The following is a 22912-nucleotide window of genomic DNA, read 5'->3' on the forward strand; positions in this document are numbered from 1 at the left end:
AAAGGTCTACCTAAATACACCAGTAAACCCTCAAAGTAGTGCTGCTCTGAGGCCTCTGTCAAGAGAAACACAGTATTTCTTTCATTCTATTGTGTACATGTGGGCTTCTGTATCAGACTTCCTGCCATCAGCTGAAACCTCCTTGCCCCGGGCGTGAGCATGCTCAGTTTGCTCTTCTCCCCCCCCCCTTCTCTGCTGTTATCTGAGCCCAGAGCTATAAGTGAGCAGGGAGAGACTCAGGCAGGAAGTGATGTCACACCAAGCTAATACTGCAGCTGCTATCCTAAACAAACAGAGAGCTTCTAGAGCTTTTTACTCAGGTATGGTAAAACATTGTACATAATAAATATAGCATTCTAGCTTGCACTATTGCAGCTAATCTATTCGCAAATTAAATGCCTCCGTAGCTTTCCTTCTTCTTTAAATCCAGTTTCGGCCCACATTGGGGACTTTATCAAGGCCTTGATAAAGGCTCCAATGTGGGCCGAAACGTTGGACACGTGAGTGATGATTTAATAAAATTCACTTTGATTGAACTACTTGGAGTGCGGGTCCATTCTGAAGATTGTATGTTATAACTTGACCCAGCACCCACCACGAATCACAAGGGATTGACTGCAGGTACTTTCTGAACATTTATTTATATATATATATATATATATATATATATATATATATATATATATATATATATATATATATATATATATATATATATATATATATGTATATATATATCCTGTAAATTGTATCCTTGTAAACAACTCTTAGGGGCAGATTTATCAAGGGTCCAACAGTACATTTGAATTCGATTTTTCGAGTTTAAAAATTCACACATTCAGTTTTAATCCCCCTGTTCGAATGCAAATTTGAATGTGAAATTTATCACATCTATCACAATTCGAATATTTGTCACCTAAAACCTGCCGATTTAATTTACAAGTCAATGGCAGAGGTCCGTTGAGCCATTTGGTTAATAACCTTCTTGACAGTCAAGTTTTTTTTCAGGAGAAAAATTCGATTTGTGCAAATCAAATGCAAATCGAATATGATTGAAATTTTCGGGTCAGAGCCATTAGATCAAATATTAGCCATTCAAATATTTTCTTAAAGGGATACTATCATGGGAAAACATGTTTTTTTTTTTTAAAACCGCATCAGTCATTAGAGCTGCTTCAGCAGAATTCTGCACTGAAATCCATTTTTCAAAAGAGCAAACAGATTTTTTTATATTCAATTTTGAAATCTGACATGGGGCTAGACATATTGTTAGATTCCCAGCTGCCCCCAGTCATGTGACTTGTGCTCTGATAAACTTCAGTCACTCTTTACTGCTGTACTGCAAGTTGGAGTGATATCACCCCCCAGCAGCCTAACAACAGAACAATGGGAAAGTAACCAGATAGCATCTCCCTAATACAAGATTACAGCTGCCTGGTAGATCTAAAAACAGCACTCAATAGCAAAAGCCAAGTCCCATTGAGACACATTCAGTTACATTGAGTAGGAGAAATAACAGACTGCCAGAAAGTAATTCCATCCTAAAGTGCAGGAACAAGTCACATGACTGGGGCAGCTGAGAAATTGACAAAATGTCTAGCCCCATGTCAGATTTCAAAATTGAATATAAAAAATCAATTTGCTCTTTTAAAATGGATTGCAGTGCAGAATTCTGCTAGAGCAGCACTATTAACTGATGTGTTTTGGAACAGTATCCCTTTAACTGATCGCCAAAAAAGACTGTTTTGCCAACCTTACTGTCCCTTCTTAACCTTTCAAGTGGATTTTCTAATGCTAACGCACTACTTCTGCACAAATATGGCAGCCCCCTCATTGAGGAACATGGGGGTAAGAAAGGTAATGTAAAAGCATTAGGCAAAAGTCCCACTGAGACTGATTCAGTTACATTAAGTAGGAGAAATAACAGCCTGCCAGAAAGTAGTTCCATCCTAAAGGGCAGGCACAAGTCACATGTCTGGGGGCAGCTGGGAAACTGACAATATGTCTAGCCCCATGTCAGATTTCAAAATTGAATATACAAAAAATATGTTTGCTCTTTTGAGAATTGGATTTCAGTGCAATATTCTGATGGAGCAGCACTATTAACTGATGCATTTTGAAAAAAACATGTTTCCGCATGACAGTATCCCTAGGAAAGGCAAAAAAATAAAATCCCATTTTTACTTTCTTTAATGAAAAAGAAACCTATCTCCAATATACTTTAATTAAAAAAGGTGTACTGTTTTTATAAGAAACCTGACTGTATGCAGTGAAATTCTCCCTTCATTTACTGCTATGGATAGGAATTGTCAGATGTTCCCTAACTGCTGAGCAGGGAAACAATCATACTTATGAACAGCAGGGGGAGCCCCCGCCTTACTTACCAGCCATGCAGAATTCAAGCAGCTTTGTTTAGGACGACCCCTAAGCAGCCCAGACCACACTGAGCATGTGCAGGGTCAGGGTCAGGCAAAGAAGTTTAACAAAGTTACAAGATGACAGCCCCCTGTGGCCAACTTTGAAAGCTTGTGGTGCAGTAAGTTCATGTTTATGTTTAGTATACAAAATCTAGCATTTGTAGCCTTATTCTATTTTAGACTTTCCTTGTCCTTTAAATAACCTCCCAGTCAAATTGAGGTTATATCAGAATTTTAAAAAATTCACATGAATTTGAAATTGACCTGATAAATGGGCCTCCCCGTGAAATGAGTTATAAACAGAGCTCAAGAATTCTTGTTTATTATGAATAAAGTACCCCTTGTTGGAAAATATGAGGATATTAGAAGTGACCTTGGAGTTCCATGACCCATATGTCATGGAACTCCTCAGTGACTTACTGTATATTATCCATATATTTTATAACAGGAGGTACTTTATTCACTATATATTTACTTAATATTACTATACAGGTAAATGATCTGTTGCAAACACGTTAGCCAGAAAGCTGCAGGTAGACCATCTGCCATAGACTCTATTTTAAAGGGGATCTGTCACCCAAAAAAAAATTCCAAATCCTATTTTATCACATTAGTCAAGCAAAATAAACTTTAATTACACTGTATAAAGTATTTGAATATTGTTTCCTTCAGTCTGAAAACTCATAATTACAGCAATTAGGCAGGAGCCATTTTGAGGACACTGTTATTAAGGCAAGCCTTGCATCATCTCAGAATCTTGTTTGTGCACCAGAATGGGGGACCTGATGTCCATCCCCATGTCCTGGCTACACAATTAAATGGTAAAGAGAGTGGGGAAATGTGTGGAGAACAGTGAGATCTAGTAAGTGCTGAATGGAAAGTGAAAGTATTTGTCTGCCCCACCTCTATGTCAAAGGCATAGAGGAGGGGTAGGCAATATTTGATTTACAGCTGAGATTATATATATATATATATCATTAGGAAACCTGTTATCCAGAAAGTTCAGAATTACCGAACAGCCATCTCCCATAGACTCCATTTTATCTTAATAATCCAATTTTTTTTAAATGATTTCCTTCTTCTCTGTAATAATAAAACAGTACCTTGTACTTGATCCCAACTAAGATATAATGAATCCTTACTGGAAGCAAAACCAGGCTTTATTTAATGTTTTAATCCAAAGATCCAAATTACAGATATCCGTTACCCGGAAAGCCCCAGGTCCTAAGCATTCTGGACAATAGGTCCCATACCTGTATACACATATATACGTATGCTCTATTATATTTTACAAGTGATTTTAAGAAAATATTTCATATATTTTAACCTACTATAGATCATTCTGTTTGTCTCACATTTGTATACCCTATTCGGATTATTCAGCGTTTTAGCAAATTTTGTATAAGCATGGGATCTCAAATCCAGAAAGCTTCTAGGTTTCTAGAAAGCTCCTTTTAAGCCATCTCCCGTAGTCAGTTTTATGCAAATGTTTTTTTATTCATCCTGTTCTACAATATTAAAACAGTACTGTGTACCGTTTCAGTAACTAAACTGCTTACATCCATGTTGGTGGCAAAACAATCCTATATTCTTAATAGGTTTGAGGCAGGATAATTACAGCAATATGCCATATCTGTCAAATCGCAGGTTCCATGCATAATAAATCCCATACCTGTAATTTGTTGTGGATAAATACCAGCAATTAAATAAGTCACTTTGCATGTTGTGTTCTTCATCAGAAATGAAAACAAACACTATTTTAGTCTCTAGAATTTCACCATCCCCACTTTTTCGTGTGCTGTTTAGTGGCAATAAATGAAACATCAAACTAGACAAAATCCCCGAATGATACAGAAAACAGAGTAAATTAGAATTCTTTTCACTTTGTGCCTAGGAGCCTATTCCACCTGACTCATCAAATGAAAAACTCATCAATTAATCCTCTGACAATAACAATATATACGCAAAAATCAATTCAGGATTGATTTTATATTTTTTGCAGCAAGAACATTAACGTGACTTACTCATAATATGAAGTTTCTCCTCATTTCAACCTTGTTATTGAGCATTACATCTCAAGAGCTCATACCGTTATTTGTTCTTAGTGAACTACAAAAGTGTTATTGTCTGAGAATGGTATAAGATCAATGGAGATGTTAGTACTATCTGACTGAGCTAATAAAGTTGTGAGAATGCTGATGATAGGAAGCCCTTGAACGCAACCAATAGAGAGAGAGTCAGATCACCAAAACCTGATGTTGGACCACCCAGAATATTTAACTCTCAGCTCAGTAGTGAAGGAGATCAAAGGGGAGCTAGTACAATGGAAAATGCACTGAGACTATCATTCTTTCAATTATTAGAAGCCTCACATCTTGAACATTAGAGGGAGTGTGTGTGTGTGTGTGTGTGTATGTGTGTGTTTTCATTATTCTGTTATAGAATTCTATGTTTGTGGAACTTAAACATAAGGCATAAGTTCTCCTATTAGGAAACCTGTTAATCAGAAAGCTGGATACCTGTATAAATGACAAGCTGGGCTACTGTAGAACAATACTGCAGGATCTAAAAAAAAGGGCTTGTGCTGTGTATGGCACATTGTGGTTCTTCTGTTTGGAGAATCGCGGTGCGGAATCGATATCAAGAGATTTCAAAAGCGTCATTTTTGTTAACAGGGCTGCTTGTGGTCATTATCCCGGGTGCCCAAAAAAAATAAAAAAAACTGCAGGATCTAAAAATCACAAATGATGATATGGAACATGATTCAGGGGCGAGTTGAGGCTGTCGCCTCAGGCGGCAGTGCCCCACTAGGTACCAGGCGCGACAAAAATTCCGCTCCTGGTACTTTAAGAGCTGAATTTCCGGTTTTCAAACCAAAAATTTGACTCTTCTAGCGCAGAGAGCGTAGTTAGGCTCTCTGAGCTAGCGTACTGGCCCTCTCTGCCGCCCTAGTGGACCCCCTCAGGCGCAAAAAGGTAAGCGCACGGGGGAGGGGAGGGTCGACAGCAGCAACTGCTGCTTCCTCAGGAGGCAGAGGGGCCAGGATCATCCCCTGACATGGTTGCAAACTGCCTTCTAATACAAACTTCTGATTATTTCTGATTGTTTATCACTAGCACGAGTTTCCCATTTTAGATGCACATATATAAGTGTGTCCATATCTATTCTTTATATAATTATTTTAAGAGGACGCATGATTTGTTGTTTATATATGCATTTTAATTCCACTATGTTTTGGGCTTCTGTTACGCTGGAAGTGCTAATAGAATCCATACTGGCACATTAATCCTGCCTGTGGCACCCTGGAATCAGACTTCATAAAGGCAACTTCTTTATAACGTGTTTTTTTCTTTTTTATATGCATTGCAATAATACGCCTCTATTTGTGATTTAATAGCTTGACGGCCTTGACCTAACTAGGAGTCTTTAGCAGTAATACTGACTTTAAATTTCTTTTTCAATTTACACCTGCAGTCCAGCTTTGGGAAGCGTTGAGGAAGAAATCATTTTCATTTCAGTATTAGTGTTTCTAGCACTCAGCTTGTGAATATAAAAGTGTTCTGTGTGGATATGTGATATTCGCTTAAATTGCTTTTAATCTGTAGTAATCTCATCTGTGTGTGTCTCTTTTTCTTTTAACTAGACTTTTTTTCCAGGCAGTAATTGAAATCAGTTTGTTTTGGTGTGTGTGTTTACATTTATATATATATAGGGGCGATTTTTCCATACTGCCGCCCCTCCTCCCACGCAAAAATTCGGCTCTTAAAGTTACCAGGAGTGATTTTTTTGCCACCCCTGGTAACCTGTGGCGCTGGTGAGTTTCTCAGAATTGCACAAGTTGGCAGTTTTTAGTGCGATCCGACATGCTGCGACAAAACGCCAGCGACAAATCGTATGCGACGGAAATAAGGTAAGAGATAGAAATGTTGGATGAAGTCATAGCATTGATCCAATGTGACACAACTGTCGGATACAGATGCAGCGTGCAGCGTCTGCATCCGACAGTTGTGTCACGTCAGATCAACGCTGCGACTTCATCTGACATGCATTCCGGCGTTATGTCGTAACCCGTTGAATCGGGGTGGTTCACCTTTCAGTGAAAAAACACACTTTTGTTTGCAGAGTAAAGTTTGATGATTGTGCTCAAATGTGAATGTACAGATTAGAATTCAGATTTTAGATCCAGAAATGATATATTTGGTGCCTTCCTTCAGACACCCCTCAAAACCCCCAAATCACTAAACTAGCTGGAATCTTTATATGCATTTGGTGCTGTGATTTTTTTTTTTATATATAATGTTATAAAAGTACCTGTAAAATATATTTTTGTATTTGTTAGTTTCTATTACAGGTATGGGACCTGTTATCCAAAATGCTCGGGACCTGGGGATTTCCGGATAACGGAATTTGGATCTTCCTACCTTATAGGGGACCTGTCATCTAAACATAAAAAGCTATATAATAAAAGTCCTTTTCAAATTGAAGATGAAATCCACATTATTTTTTGTATTTAAGCATTCATAGTTGTAAACTTGTTTAAAACTGTCAGCTGTCAATCAAATATTGCCTGCCCCTCCTTTATGCCTTAGGCATAGAGGCAGGGCAGACAATTACTTTCACTTTCCAATCAGCACTTCCTAGATGTCACTGCTCTCCACACATTCCCCCTCTCTCTTCACCATTTAATTGTGTAACCAGTGAATGGGGATGGACATCGGTTCCCCCATTCTGTTGCACAAACAGGATTCTGAGATGATGCAAGACTTTCTTTAATAACAGTGTCCACAAAATGGCTCCTGCCTGCTTGCTATAATTATGAGTTCCCAGACTGAGGGAAACAAGATTCAAATAATTTATACAGTGTAATTAAATTTCATTTTGCTTGACTAACGCCATAAATAGGATTTGGAATATTTTTTTCGGGTGACAGCTCCCCTTTAAGTCTAGTAGAAAATCATGTAAACATTAAATAAACCCAATAGACTGGTTTTGCTTCCAATAAGGATGAGTTATATCTTAGTTTTGATCAAGTACAAGGTACTTTTTTATTATTACAGAGAAAAAGGGAATTGTTTTTAAAAATCTGAATTATTTGGATAAAATGGAGTCTAAGGGAGATGGCCTTTCTGTAATTCAGAGCTTTCTGGATAATGGGTTTCCGAATAATGGATCTCATACATGTATTAGAGAGTTACCAATGCAACTTGCCTGGTCCTACCCGGTTTACTTTAAAAACATAAGACCTATCTCCATCTTTAAAATGTAATAGTGAAATGGAATAGTATCACACAGCTGTACATTTGTTTAAAAAGAACTCCCTAATTATCCAGTATCGGATTCTTTACATTCTGTTATATACAAAGTACAAGCTGAATAATTTGAAATGGTATATATCTATTTGATTTCTGAGTCATCAAACAGCTACTTGAGAATAATAAAAGTATGGCAAGCTAGAGTTTCCATCAAAACTTGAATTCTACAGGTAATGGGACCTATTATCGGAAATGCGTGGGAGCTGGAGTTTTCTGGATAAGAGTTTCTTTGGAATTTGGATGGCTATACTACAATACTTACATCTGCTTAAAGTGGACCTGTCACCCAGACACAAAAATCTGTATAATAAAAGTCCTTTTCAAATTAAACATGAAATCCAATTTCTATTTTTTATTAAAGCATTCATAGCTGTTGCAAGCTCATTTAAAAATCTCCGCTGTCAATCAAATATTGTCTGCCCCTCAGACAAATACTTTCACTTTCTATTCAGCACTTACTAGATGTCACAGCTCTCCACACATTCCCCCATTCTCTTAACCATTTAATTGTGTAGCCAGGGCATGGAAATGGACATCAGGTCCCCCATTCTGGTGCACAAACAAGATTCTTAGATGACACAGTGTGCACAAAATGGCTGCTGCCTGCTTGCTATAATTTTGAAATCCCAGACTGAAGGAAACAAGATTCAAATAATTTATATAGTGTAATTAAAGTTAATTTTGCTTGACTAATGTGATAAAATAGGATTTTAAATAATTTCTTTGGGTGACGGGTCCCCTTTAAAACAATGACAAGATAAATAAACCTGATACAGTAGCCTTATTTTGCCATGAATATGGATTCTTGCAGCTTAGTTACCATCAGGTATTTATTTGTTTAAAATTTCTATTTGGTTTTGTTGGATAATTAGTGATTTAGTGATTGCCTCCTTCATTGTTCTGGATTACTTGTTTTTTCCCCTATAATAATTTCTGAGCTATTTTTATTTTTGGCTTTCTACATGCCATATACTGCCATATGCCGTGGTAATACCATACATCTTTTCAAAAGACTCTTGTCTTTGCACATACAGACATAAGGAGATATACTGTAAATGGCTAATTGTTCAGGTAATATTCAGGAATTGCATAAAACACACTAAATTTAGCAAAGTCATGCAGTTTGGGAGATTAAAGTAAAAAGAGATATTTTACCTTTTGCAATTAGAATGTGTATTTTCCAATCATATGCTTTTTTCACTAGACTGATATACGCCTTTTTTGGTCTTGCAATCTAAAGCTTATTCATGGTGCAGTGATTTAATAACTTGGTATTGTGCTGTAGAGTCTTGCTTGCAACCAGTTTTTGGAAACCCACACCCAGACCTGCAGCCAAGGTTTTTACCCGCTACATAACCCACAAATGCCTTATTTGCAACCCTATTTACAACTCACTGACCACCATCAAACTGGAAGTGACAACATTTAGGGGCAGATTCACTAAGCTCGAGTGAAGGATTCGAATGAAAAAAATTCGAATTTCGAAGTATTTTTTTGGTACTTCGACCATCGAATTGGTTAAATTCGTTCGAATTCGAACGAAATCGAACGAATCGAACGAAAAATCGTTCGACTATTCGACCATTCAATAGTCGAAGTACTTGCCCTTTAAAAAAAACTTCGACCCCCTACTTCGGCAGGTAAAACCTACCGAAGTCAATGTTAGCCTATGGGGAAGGTCCCCATAGGTTTGCTAATCTTTTTTTGATCGAAGGATTTTCCTTCGATCGTTGAATTAAAATCGTTCGAATCGTTCGATTCGAACGATTTAATCGTTCGATCGAACGAAAAATCCTTCGATCGTTCGATCGCAGGATTAGCGCTAAATCCTTCGACTTCGATATTCGAAGTCGAAGGATTTCAATTCGAGGGTCGAATTTCGAAGTATTTTTAACTTCGAAATTCGACCCTTAGTGAATCTGCCCCTAAAAGTGCGGAGGCTCAGAAAAAAAGTAAAATTAATTTGTCAATGAGTAAAACATGCTATTTATAAGACCTTCAAACCTGCCAAACTTCACCCGAAAGTCTTACCTGCCCTGATTCGGGATTATATTGTAGAGTCCTGCATCGGGTCGGGTACCTCGGAATACCCGCAAGGTTGTTGGTAGGGATGTCGCGGACTGTTCTGCGGCGAACTTGTTCGCGCGAACATCGGCTGTTCGCGTCCGCCGCAAGTTCGCGAACGTCGCGCGACGTTCGCCAATAGGCGTTCGCGTCAAAATCGTTCGACCATTCGACCATTCGGTCGCTAAAATCGAACGATTTTCGTTCGATTCGAACGAAAATCCTTCGATCGAACGATTAAAATCCTTCGATCGTTCGAATCGAACGATTTTCGGATGTTCGAAGTTCGCGAACTGTTCGCGAACTGTTCGCATTTTTTGCCGGTGTTCGCGAACGGCGTTCGCGAACACATTATCGGCGGTTCGCTACATCCCTAGTTGTTGGGTTTTGGGCGGAAAGACCACTGTCCCCTAGCAATGCCAGCTGTCCATGGGCACCCTGCCTGGGTACTCGGACCGATTGCAGACTGCATTTCCTCCCACCTCCTGTCAGAGTCCTGCAGTTAAATGTACAGTCATATGAAAAAGTTTGGGTACCCCTCTTAATTCTTTGGAGTTTTGTTTATCATTAGCTGAGCTTTCAAAGTAGCAAATTCCTTTTAATATATAACATGCCTTATGGAAACAGTAGTATTTCAGCAGTGACATACAGTTTATTGGATTAACAGAAAATATGCAATATGCATCATAACAAAATTAGGTGCATAAATTGTGGCACCCCAACAGAGATATTACATCAATACTTAGTTGAGCCTCCTTTTGCAAATGTAACAGCCTCTAGACGCCTCCTTTAGCTTTTGACGAGTGTCTGGATTCTGGATGGTGGTATTTTTGACCATTCGTCAATACGAAATCTCTCCAGTTCAGTTAAATTTGATGGCTGCCGAGCATGGACAGCCTGCTTCATATCATCCTATAGATTTTTGATGATGGGCATTCCAGAATATTGTACTTATGCCTCTGCATAAATGCCTCTGTAGATTTCTAAGTGTGTTTAGGGTCATTGTCTTGTTGGAATGTCCAACCCCTGCGTAACTTCGAATTTGTGACTGATGCTTGAACATTATCCTGAAGAATTTGTTGATAATTGGGTTGAATTCATCCTAGAAAAAGAAGAGAGTTCTGTCAATGCACATTCCCTATTGCGTTTATTTAAATTTTACATGATTTTTAGTAGACTTAAGTAATCTATACAGAAGCATGTGTTTACAAAGACAGGGGTTTTTTAGTTACAAAATTATAATCATAAGATCGATAAGCCACCATACCACGTCAAGGGAAAACCCACATAGCGGTCCCTAACTATTTACCTCTGGTTATAATACTCAAATGCTAAAGCCTCCCGGCATATAAGCACTACCAGAAATAATGGCCATTGGTTTCAATCATAGGGCTTAGTCCTCCCCCACCATTAGCATTCAAAGGGGAGAGATAACCTAGACCACAGCATTTTTTCCATGAGATTAATCCTCCCCCGCTTGCGGCTTTTAAGAGAGACTGCCCAGACCAACACTCATTTCCAAAGGCAAGATCTATCCTGTTCAGATGTTTAGCAGCTATGCTGCAGGTCAAGCTTCCATGTGGTTGTAGCACCCCCCACACCCATCCCTTTAAATGGTGGCCCCATGCCTTTGGAAATGGGTGTTGGTCTGGGCAGTCGCTCTCTTTTAAAAGCCGATAAGGGGGGGAGGATTAATCTCATGTACAAATTTCATGTAGAAGTCAATGGCAGAGGTCCAGTGACCCATTTGAAGATGTTATTAGTCTTCATTAAGTTCAAGGTTTTTTTTTCGGAGAAAAAAACTCAATTCAAATTTTCAGGGTGGTAATATTCATTTGAGTTTTAGACGTTTGAGTTTTTTCTTAAATAAACTTCAATTCGAGTTGTGAGTATATTTTGAATTCAAATAAATTCCAAATTCAAGTTTTGATAAATCTGCCCAATAATAAATCCATTGGAGGTAAAACGACCCTATTCGGTTTGTTTAATGTTTACATGATTTTTAGTAGACTTAAGATATGGAGATCCAAATAACAGAATGATCCCTTTTCCAGAAAACCCAAACATTCCGAGCATTCCAGATAACAGGTCCCGTATGTGTACCCCAAAATTGAAAGAGCAAAATATGTGCTCAAAAAGGCAGCTGAATCAAATGAAGTAAAAAAATCATCTGTCAGTGATAGGGTTAAGAGAGCAAATTTTTATTATTAAAAAGAATAATTGCACGTATTTACAGCATAGAAATAGTTGCTATTTCTTCTCTCCGCTGTGGCAGATATATTGTGGAACGGGTATGATTCTGCTTATTTGATTGTTTATCTGAGGACACTGCACAAACAGAGCCACACGGGATGACTGGAGATATATATTATTTATACTCCAGTAACTGAGGGCATGATTATCTCAAATGCGGGTTAAGGGAAATGAGGCAGCATGTAAATTTGTGAAAGGTCAATGGTAATGAGTTGAAATAAATAATTTATTTGTAGTCTTAGCAGGTATTTTCTGAATGTGCTCCGCAGATGCTATTTCTGCTCCATGTCGGGCTTCTGACACAGAAAAAGTGTCAGCTGATGGAGCAAAATGTAGTCAGTCAGATTGATGGTGTGGGAATGTTACTTCTAACCTGAGATACTTGACAGGCAGCAATGAAAACAATACAGTAACCCTTTTGTACATTGCATTTCATATAATTTTGCTCTGTCTCAGTCTTCTATTGACTTGCTATTAGTGATGGGCGAATTTATTCGCCAGGCACAAATTCACGGCAAATTCCCACGATTCGTGAAACCGCCGAGAAAATTAGCTGGCACACTTTCGCCAGCGAATTTGCGCAGCGTCAAAAAATGGTTGGCGTCATTTCGAGAATTTTTCGCCATTTCGCCATTTTGCAAATTTTGGGGGAGATTTGTGAATTTTTCAGCGAAGCAAAATGCCCCAAATTTGCCCATCACTACTTGCTATTGTGCTGCAGGTGCTTCAGTCATGCAAGAATCCCAGGTGTGTGTTTTCTCTAATGGTATAACTTCTCTTTTCTGCATTATCCAGGAAACAGTGTGTGGTTTTTTTTTGTAATGTTAACAGGAAAGCTCTGGGTTCAGCCTTGTGCTGTCATTGGTTGAGAAAGAGTATGATCCAAGTTCATTGAATCTTTACAATTGTAATGTGTCCTTCTTGAGATGCCATCACAAGGAAAAATATTCATAAGAAAAATTCTCTGAGAAAACATTTCCGATTATTAGAGGGTGCAGCTACAATATAGAATTTAAAATACAGTGCTGATTAGTAATAAATGTAACTATAGCAGCATAGAAATCAGTGTATTTTGCATCAGAATTCATTAATAATTAAACCAGCAGCCTCAGCTTTCTGATTTAACTTCCCTTTCTGCAAACATTTTGATTGTGTATGATAAGGTTAGTCCTCAGCAGCAGCTCATTGGGTCACTACATTATCATAAGAAGGGGAGCTCCAATGAACAACTGAAAGCCCGGATCTGTTATAAGACTGCAAAATCCATCCCATGTGTGGAGTGTATTGGAATGCATTTTTTTTCAACATCAGAAAGAATGCTACATGTGACATGCACCTAACGCAACAAAATGTGGGGTATCACAAGGGGATCAAATACTTATGCAAGGCACTTAATAAGGAAGCAATCAGGGCCAGAAAGTGAGGTAGGCAGAAGAAGCACCTACCTCAAGTGCAAGAATTAATGGCTCTTGACAGGTATTTCTTGAAGGTTTTCTGCCTACCCCTAGTCTGGATTCTCCTGCTTTTTCATTAATTCTACCCTCTTGTCACCCCCCTTCCCCCCTGTTAGTGTTCAACTTTCGGCAGCACAATTGTAATAATTCTAATAATCTGGCCAATTTTGACCAAATCTGTCATTTGCAGACAGTTTTGTAACCATTCAGCCATTTTCATTTTTTTTATCCAACCAATAAAGAGCTTCAGCATCCCCTTTAAAAAAAATCCCATGGCATAGAGTACATCGTGGGATCTTATTTTTCCAAAGACAATAGAATTTGCACTTTTTTGCATGCAAATATTGCCCTTGTTCTTGCTCACGTTCTAACGCCATTGATGGACTAAAACATTACAATGTGCTTGAAAAGGGAGATACTTTCTCAAATACCTTTCTATCGTCTCGGTAGTTCTATTTTATTGCTCAAACACTTAGGGGGTTATTTATCAAAAGTCGAATTTCGAATTCATGTGAATTTTTTTACTTTAATAAATAATAATTTACTCACAACTCGAATGGGAGGATATTTATGAAAAAACTTGAACGTCTAATATTTGATTGGATAGTCCTGACCCGAAAACTTGAATCGAATTTGAATCGAGTTTTCCTCAGAAAAAAACCTTAAATGTCAGGAAGGCAATTAACATATAAAAATGGTTCAACGGACCTCTGCCATTGACTTCTACATGAACTTGACAGGTTTTAGGTCGAATTAGAGCTGTTAACATGGTCAAGTTGTGATAAATCTCGCAATCGAATTTACATTCTAGTTGGTCCTTTCAATTCGAATTTCAGAATTTTAATTTACCATTCGAACTTAAATAAATCTGCCCCTTACTTTTTGTGTTTTATTCCCTGCATTTCCCTTTGGATTTTAACCTCTAGCAGGCAGGCCTCTGGCACCTTCAATTCCACAACGACCCTGTTTTGTTATCATTGGGTTTCACTTCTAGGGGCAGATTTATCAAGGGTTGAATTTCGAATTTGAAAAACTTCGAAATTCGAATTCAAAAAGACCAACTGAAATTAAATCAAAGGATTTTTTTGGCCGAATAGGTCAGTTTTTGATTGAATTTGAATTGTACAAATAGAATTAATAACACATCCAAAACGTTCAATCCAAAGTTTTCCCCCAAAAAAACTTTGATTTTTCAAAGTCCACCAGGTTAGGCACAGCTCAGTGATTTAAATAGGTTTGCCTCTATCTTCCCAGTCATCCCATATGAAGAATTAGACATACAGATGCACTGTAGTTTATTATCTGAAGACTTAAGTCTAAGGAGCAGATTTATTAACATTTAATTTCCTTTTTTTTACGCAATTTGAGTTTTTCTCTGCAAAAATTGTGAATTTGGCTTTCTGAGTTTGTCCATAATTTTACATTTTTTTAGCACAAAAAAATTAAATATAAAAAATTGGCATATAAAAGCTATAAAGTTCTTGTAGAAGTCAATAGGAGTTGTATGAGAAAAACTCATGCTATTTTTCTATATGCTTTTTAGAACAATTAGAAATTTGACAAACTCGTTGAAAATAATGGGTAGAATATGATTTCAGCGAGTTCCATTTTTTTTAAAGGGGAACTCCAGCTTCCAAACCAAAATGTGATAAAGAGGCCCACATAACACAGAAACCCCTAATATACCCATCACAGTTACCAGTTTCTTCAAAAAGTATGAATAAATGCCATTTTCTATGCTGAAATCCAGCTGTTTAGCAGTTCTTCTCTTTCTGCATCATTTGAAATCCTGGAAGGGAAGGAGGGACTAAAACACTGATGTTACAAATTGTAACAACTTCTCCACAGCTTACAGACAGCATGCAGGAACTACATAACCCACAATGCATTGCACTGTGAAGTTCCTTTCCTTATTGAAATTACATGTGCAGGGATTTGTGGGGTTTGGAGGATGCAGGCTGAGGACAGCTGCATTTTAGCACCTCATCAGGAGAACACATGGTCACACTCCTGCGTGCACTCTCGTTAAGAAGAAGTATACAGACTTGTCTTTTATTCTACTCACTTATCCGAAGAAACTGCAGTCACACTCCGTGCTGCCCATATTTGCTGCTGCAATCTCCCCCCTCATGGCTCATTCCTCAGCCCTCCCTCCTCGGTCCTCAGACCTCCCTCCTCAGCCCTCCGTGCTCTGACCTCAACTCTCCCTCCTCAGCTTTCAGACCTCCCTCCTCAGCCCTTCGTGCTCAGACCTCAACTCATAAGCCAGGCTGATAGCCTGATAGGAGGGAGGGCTGAGGACGGAGGGCTTTTGTAATGAGGGCTGAGGAGGGAGGTCTGAGGGCTGAGGATGGAGGGCTAAGGAATGAACAACGAGGGGGGAGATTGCAACAGCAAATGTGGGCAGGCGGAGGTGTGACTGCAGTTTCTTTGGATAAGTGAGTATAATAACAGACGAGTCTGTATACTTCTTCTTTACAAGAGTGCATGCAGGAGCGTGTGTTATGATGATGTCCTAAAATGCGTTCCGTACAACTGGCTGTTGATATAAAGTAACAGTAGTCAGCCAGCTCAGCAAAGTAGTCAGAAAGATCAGCAGAAGAGCAGGGGGCAAGGCTTAAGGAACTGTCAGAAACCATTAAAAATCATGAAAAGTCTGAATATTTTTTAATTGATGTATATTGCAAAGTTGCTTGAAATTATGTTTACTTTTCAAAAAGCTTAAGTTATGCTTTTGTGGAGTTCCCCTTTAATCATGTTTGCATGATCAGGTTTTTGAAATTTAAGTTTGAGTTATTTTACAATTTCTTTTCAACATTATTAATCGTCCTCCCTGTGTCTAAATTCCAACAGCAAATGTAATTGTACCAAAAAGCAAATAGAAAAGAAAAACTGTCTTGTTCCATGTGATCATACAATTTGTTGTGGCAAAATCCATTCTGAAGCATGGGGGGGGGGGTAGAGAAATGCTTACATATTATGATCAGAGCCTCGAGGTTGAAATAATTATCTCATGTGGCCGAGCAGATCTCCGTGTCAAAGTACAGAACCACAGGGCAGCAGAATTTAAGTATGACAACTGGCAAGAGCACAGACAACTGCTCCAGGCCCTGTATTGCTGTCTGATAAGACATTTGCTTTGTTGAAACAATTTTTTTTTTTTATTGGGAGGGGAGATGCTTTGAAAACAACTGCATGTGTCTAATTTAACATTGCCTTTGTTGTCAATTCCATTCCTGTGATATTTATAAAACCAAGCATCGGTGAGTGTTTGGCTTTATAAATTAGCAATGCTTTCTGCTGAACTGAAGATAGATGGCAGCATTCCTACAGACTGGAGAAGCAACTCCACTTGCACTCCCTCCTGCTCTGTAAATAAACCTGTCACTTTATTATTTGACAAGATTTTCATTTTTATTCATCAAGAATCAGGCCACGATGGGGGCATTTATGGCCATTTGCTTTACGAGGCTCTGAGCTGAGTTTGTAGGCATTGTAAGCAGAGATCCTTTATCCCCGTTACAAGTGCATACAATGCCACGGCGATGATGAGATACCAAAGTCAGTAAAGACCACATAAGCTGCCCTTGATGAAAAGATAAATGAATGCATAAATAACGCTGTGCTCTGCAATGTTTGCCGAGATCAAGGCTAGATTTTGAAGGTTTTCTGAGATCAGACGTACAGAACCCAAAGAATTTTGCTTTGCAGTCTGCCAGTTTGTGTGTGTAGACAAAGTGCAATTTAACCCTTTCTTTGAAGTGCACCTCTTCATTCAGACCTTAAAATACTGCTGAAAAATTGAGAAATCTCAATTTGTAACTCCAGCATTTTTTCACTTGCCATGGACATATTGGAATTAAATTTGTATCTCTTTAATGTATCTAGATAAGTGGTTTTAACTTCAGGTATGATCTCTTATCAGGAAACACATTATTCAAAAAGCTCTGAATTACAGCCATAGCAAATAATTCTCATTTTTAAAATATTAATCCTTCTTCTCTGTAGTAACACAATTCCTTGTAATTGATGATAACTAAGAAGAATTAATCTATATTGTTGGTAAAAAAAAAAATCTATTTTGTTTATTTACTGTTTAAATGATTTTTAGCATTCTTAAGGTATGGTGATCCAAATTACAGAGAGATCCCTTATCTGGAAAGAATTCTGGCTAATTGATTCTTATAAATACAAGTGGAAGTCATTAAGAAGGCTTTACTTTGCACATTGCACAGTAAAATTCAAATATAGACATGGGGACCGATTTATTCATGCTTTTTTTAAAAAAAGAAAAAGTTTATGAATAGCAATGTATTAAATTTAACACAGCTTCTAGTTATAGCAAAAGACAGGTTGCATTATAAAAAAAATTTAAAAATTTTTTTTCACTTTGTATTTATGTTTATTCAGCATGACGTTGTTTGTGCATATGTACATTTAGGTCCATAAATATTTGGACAGAGACAACTTTTTTTCTAATTTTGGTTTTGTACATTACCACAATGAATTTTAAATGAAAAAACTCATGATGCAGTTGAACTGCAGACTTTCAGCTTTAATTCAGTGGGTTGAACAAAAAGATTGCATAAAAATGTGAGGAACTAAAGCCTTTTTTAACACAATGGGCAAATTTACTTATCTACGAAGTTGCGCCAGCGTTGGCTTCGATGCACTTCGCCAGACGAAGTTTCGCCAGGGCGCTGCTAATTCACTAAATTCCGTAGTTGCGCTCAGGGAGGCGAAAGGTAGCGAAGTTGCGCTATCGTTAATTCGTCAAGCATAGCGAAGTTACGCTAGCGATGCCTAATTTGTATGGACGTATATGTAGCAGCAAATACATTTCACTACACAAGTCTGGGAAAGCTTCATAAAGTAAAATAGAGTTGTTATTTTGCCCTATACATGTGCCCACTGTAGTTTAGGTGCCATATGTTAGAACATGCAGGGGGGGAAAGAGGGTACACCAAAAAAAAATTACGATCTTTTTCAGCCTATCACCCTTAAAAAAGTAAAAGACGCCAGCGTTTATTGGGACTTAGAAAAAAATTAGTTTTTTTGAAGCAATCCCTATCTACTCTATTGCACTTCGCCTGGTCTGAGGTGGCGAGGGCAAGTCTGGCGCAAGAGGTAACTACGTTCAGTAAAATGTGCAAGTTAGTGAATTAGCGTAGTTACGTCCCTTCGCCACAGCGCAAATTCGCCTGGCGTAAGGGTGTGAAGTAGTGCTAGAGTAGGTCCACTTCGCTAGTGAATTTACGCCAGCACCCATTAGTAAATTGGCAAAGTAACGAAATGACGTCACGCTGGCGAATTATCGATAGCGTTAGCCACTTCGCCCTTTAGTAAATTTGCCCCAATCACTTCGTTTCAGGGCCTCAAACGCAATTGGACCATTGACTCAAAAGCTATTTCATGGGTAGGTGTGGGCAATTCCTTTGTTATGTCATTATCAATGAAGCAGATAAAAGCCCTGGAGTTGAAAAAAAAATAGAAAAAGGTTTCTGTCCAAAGATTTATGGACCTAACTGTACGTGTATATAAAGTTCCAAGAGTTTTGGAAGGGTAAGTTAAGGTGACCATTACGTGTGTGACGTCAGTACTTACATTAGCAATAATATTTAGTGAATGCACCACCTCTTTTCACTTCCTCCCTCTCTCCAAAACTGACAAGCTCCTCAGCTGATCTCCTTCATCTCACTATATTGGGATCTGTAAAGGGATTGCCAACTTCCCTGCATAAATTCACGTGGTATCCTCAATATCACTTCTAACATACAGGCTCTTAAAGGAACAGTTTTCAGTGTAAAAATAAATACTGAGTAAATAGATAGGCTGTGCAAAATCAAAAATGTTTCTAATATAATTAGTTAGCCACAAATGTAATGTATAAAGGCTGGAGTGACTGGATGTCTAACATAATAACCAGAACACTACTTCCTGCTTTTCAGCTCTATAACTCTGAGTTAGTCAGCGACTTGAAGGGAGGCCACATGGGACATTTCTGTTCAGTGAGTTTGTAATTGATCCTCAGCATTCAACTCAGATTCAGAAGCAACAGTTATGACCCATGTGCCCTCCTCAAGTCTCTGATTGGTTATTGACTGGTAACCAATCAGTGGAAACCAAGATAGCTGCAAAGCTGGAAGTAGTTTTCTGTTATTATGTTAGAGAACCAGTCACTACAGCATTTATGAACTGCATTTTATAGCTAACTTACTATTTTGATATGTTTCTTTTGCACCTCCTGTCTATTTACCCAGTTTTTATTTTTATACTGACCAATTCCTTTAAAGTGATACTGCCACTAAAAATGTGTTTGTTTTCAAAATATTAATATTAATTAAGTTACCTATAGGTCATGCTGATAATTTTTCACTGATAGTTCTCCTTTTGTAAGTAATTGTTACTTGAAGTTCCTAAACTTGACTGTCCCTGACCTGACTGTCCCTTCTCAGCCTGTCAGTTAGAATTTCTAATGCTAACGGACTCCTGCTGCACAAATATGGCACCCCCCCCTCATACAGGAACATGGGTGTAAGAAATGTAATGTAAAAGCATCAGGCAAATACTTTTATGGCAAAATTATAAATAGAATTCAAAGATAATGTTATTATAGATATAAAAAAACTATTATTTTCTGGTGTCAGTATCTCTTTAAGGCACCTTCAGGCTATTTCATGTAATTCAGGTATTTATGGATCTGGCAGTGTTATGTGAATGATAATGTCTTTCTCACATTTAGGTGTTAAAAATGACAGGTCACATGATAAAACTAACTTGACCAAAAGATAAATAGACAGGTAAGTGACACCATTACAAGTAGTTTGCACATGTAATCGTTCTGTCTAGCCATCTACTTGCCTATAATGATGCCAGCAGCCAGGCCAAAAAGTTTTGGCCCAAGGGGCAAGCCAGTCGTTTTGCATCCTCCCCCCTGTCTACACATCACTTTACCAGCTCCTGTTTGGTCCGTATGCCACCCCTGCAACTCTGTTCTTCTGCAGTCTCTGCTGATCCACTCCCCTGCCAATAGCTCCTGCCACATAATTGTCAGCCACTTCTGTCTAACCCTAGTTCTGGCCCTGTCTGCTAATAGCCATTTTGGCACACTAAAATATTTAGTGGGCATTTGTAAAGCAGGATACATATTAAGGTAGTGAAAGGTACCCCATGTTCCCTGGTAAACAATGTGAGTCTGCTTATTTAAACTGTCCACCTGGTGACTGTACAGTAGGCACAAAACAAGGAAAGAAATCATTAGTACTAAATCTATCTTACATGGAAGTGTTGACCAGCTGCTAGGGGCACTCATGTGCCAGCGATTGTCCTAAACTGCTTTTTGGAGCTGATCAGTTTCAAGATACAATATACATATTACATGCAAGCAAAACATGAGGAATAAAACTGACAGCACTTCATTTCGGCTTGTGTAAATATCAATACATATTCCAAAATTAGATGAAATGGGGCACCTGGGCTCTTACACTAATTTTTAATCTGCAGCTTACATATTCCATCAATCCATTTACTGTTATTGTCACAATGCTATGAATAATCAACATAATCAGAAAAGCAATCAAAGAACTGGTATCTTAACCACTATGGCTTTCCACGAGTTAAAATTTGTCATGTGCCACTGACTGACTTCTTTAACTGTACAGTTCCTTGTTTTTTTTTTGGGAATAATGCTCTTGTAATTTTATTTATTTACTCATTTTGTCTACAGGAATATCTAACACGTTGTGGTATGGCGGTGCAATGGGTAGAACTGCTGTTTTGAAACTAAGTTTCACCTGTAAATTTGAAGGTTCTCACTGTGCTTGGGTGGGTTTCCTCTGAGTACTCTGGTTCCTCTTGCACCCAAAATCATACATGCAGGTTAAGTGGGTGCTGATGGCTTTGAGCATAGTCTGTGTATGTGGGAATGTGATATGGACCTTTGACTGTAAGCACTACTTGGGCAGGTACTAATGTGAATGATGTTTAATCTCAGTGCTGTTGAGGCTATAATATGATTAATAATAGTAGTACTCTGGTATCATGATACATATAAAGACGAAGACTTGTCACGTTCTTAGTACAGGTTCTAAGTAATAGTCAGTCCCTGTTTTACACTGTGCTTATAACATCATCCCAAAAAAAATGTAGTTTGCCTTGCAATGATATTTGGCCTTTTAATGTGACAGTTTGTATGAATTGTACCTAGCACAAAGTCATGTAGTGCTTATACACTTTGGAGACCTCAGAAAAACAAACAGAGACAGAGAATATTATCAGCATAGGTTACAGTTTGCCAAAGACCAGTTTTTTTTTTTTTTGCACAATTGCACAAAAAGGCCATCTCCAATAGGCTCCATTTTTTTCCAAATAATCCACATTTTTTTTAATTTTCTTTTTCTCTAAAATAAAACAGTAACTTGATCCAAACTAAGATACAATTAATCCTTATTGGAAGCAGGACCAGCCTATTGGGTTTATTCAATGTTTACATGATTTTCTAGTAGCCCCAGGTCCTGATCATTCTGGATCACAGGTCCCATACCAGAAGCCCAAATAGCGAGCCTGGGACAGGTGGAGCGGAAGGGGCACATGACTAAGGGGAGAGTAGAGGAAATTAAGGGGTAGTGGTGACAGGTATTGTGGGAGTTGTAGTGTGGAAAGGCAAGGGAAAAGGGGCAGGGCTTAACCTTTAGATAAGGGCTAAAGCGCGGGAGAGCTCATTACCTGTAGATGGCACAGCAGTTACAACGTCCCTCCCTCCCGCCCTTTTGGAAGTGGGGGGGTGGATGGTTATGTCGCAGCAGGGCATAGTGGGGCTGCCCTAATGGGTAGCCAAAAAGGGGGCTGGAAGGTAAAGTGAGGTCGGTTGGATAGGCCTGGGGCGAGGCTAAGGGGGCAAGGAGGCACCGTAAGTGAGGAAACAGGTGTCTTAGCCTTAGGCTAGTTAATGGGTTTTGACTAAGAAGGGTTTGGGAAGTTATTGTAAACATTGTTAAATGTTATGTGCAGCCTTCAGCGGCTATTATTTTATACAAAGTGTTATGTGTTATTATTTTATGCTGGTATGTTTGTTATAAGTTAAATAAGAACAATTGAATGAAAATGTTACTTAATAAAACAAGCTGCGGCCTTTTTCACCAAATGATCTGTGTTGGAATGTATTTATGGGGTGTTGGAGTATTGTATGGGAATCGAAGCATACTATAGTCATGTAGTTTACAGGTCTTTTGGCAAAATATACAATCTTATTTCTAAGCATCAGTTGCAAGACATTTGCTTGCAATCCTGTCCAGTTAATTGGCATTTAAATCAATGAAGAGGAATTCTGGTCATTTTGATGCCCACTCTGGACCTATTAAATTCTTGGCTGTTAAAACACCAGGCTTGTGCCAAGTGCAATTTGAATTAAACA

General features: G+C 38.3%; 1 non-coding gene and 1 pseudogene across 1 annotated transcript; both read left to right on the forward strand.

Moving 5' to 3' along the window:
- Positions 1-22912, forward strand: part of LOC108705294 — a 225650-nt pseudogene that overhangs the window by 26200 nt on the left and 176538 nt on the right.
- Positions 4988-5124, forward strand: LOC121399586. The gene has a single exon (XR_005965159.1). It is a non-coding gene; the product is annotated as a U11 spliceosomal RNA (small nuclear RNA).

This window comes from Xenopus laevis, chromosome 1S (genome assembly GCF_017654675.1).
Source record: "Xenopus laevis strain J_2021 chromosome 1S, Xenopus_laevis_v10.1, whole genome shotgun sequence".
Classification (NCBI taxonomy): Eukaryota; Metazoa; Chordata; class Amphibia; order Anura; family Pipidae; genus Xenopus; species Xenopus laevis.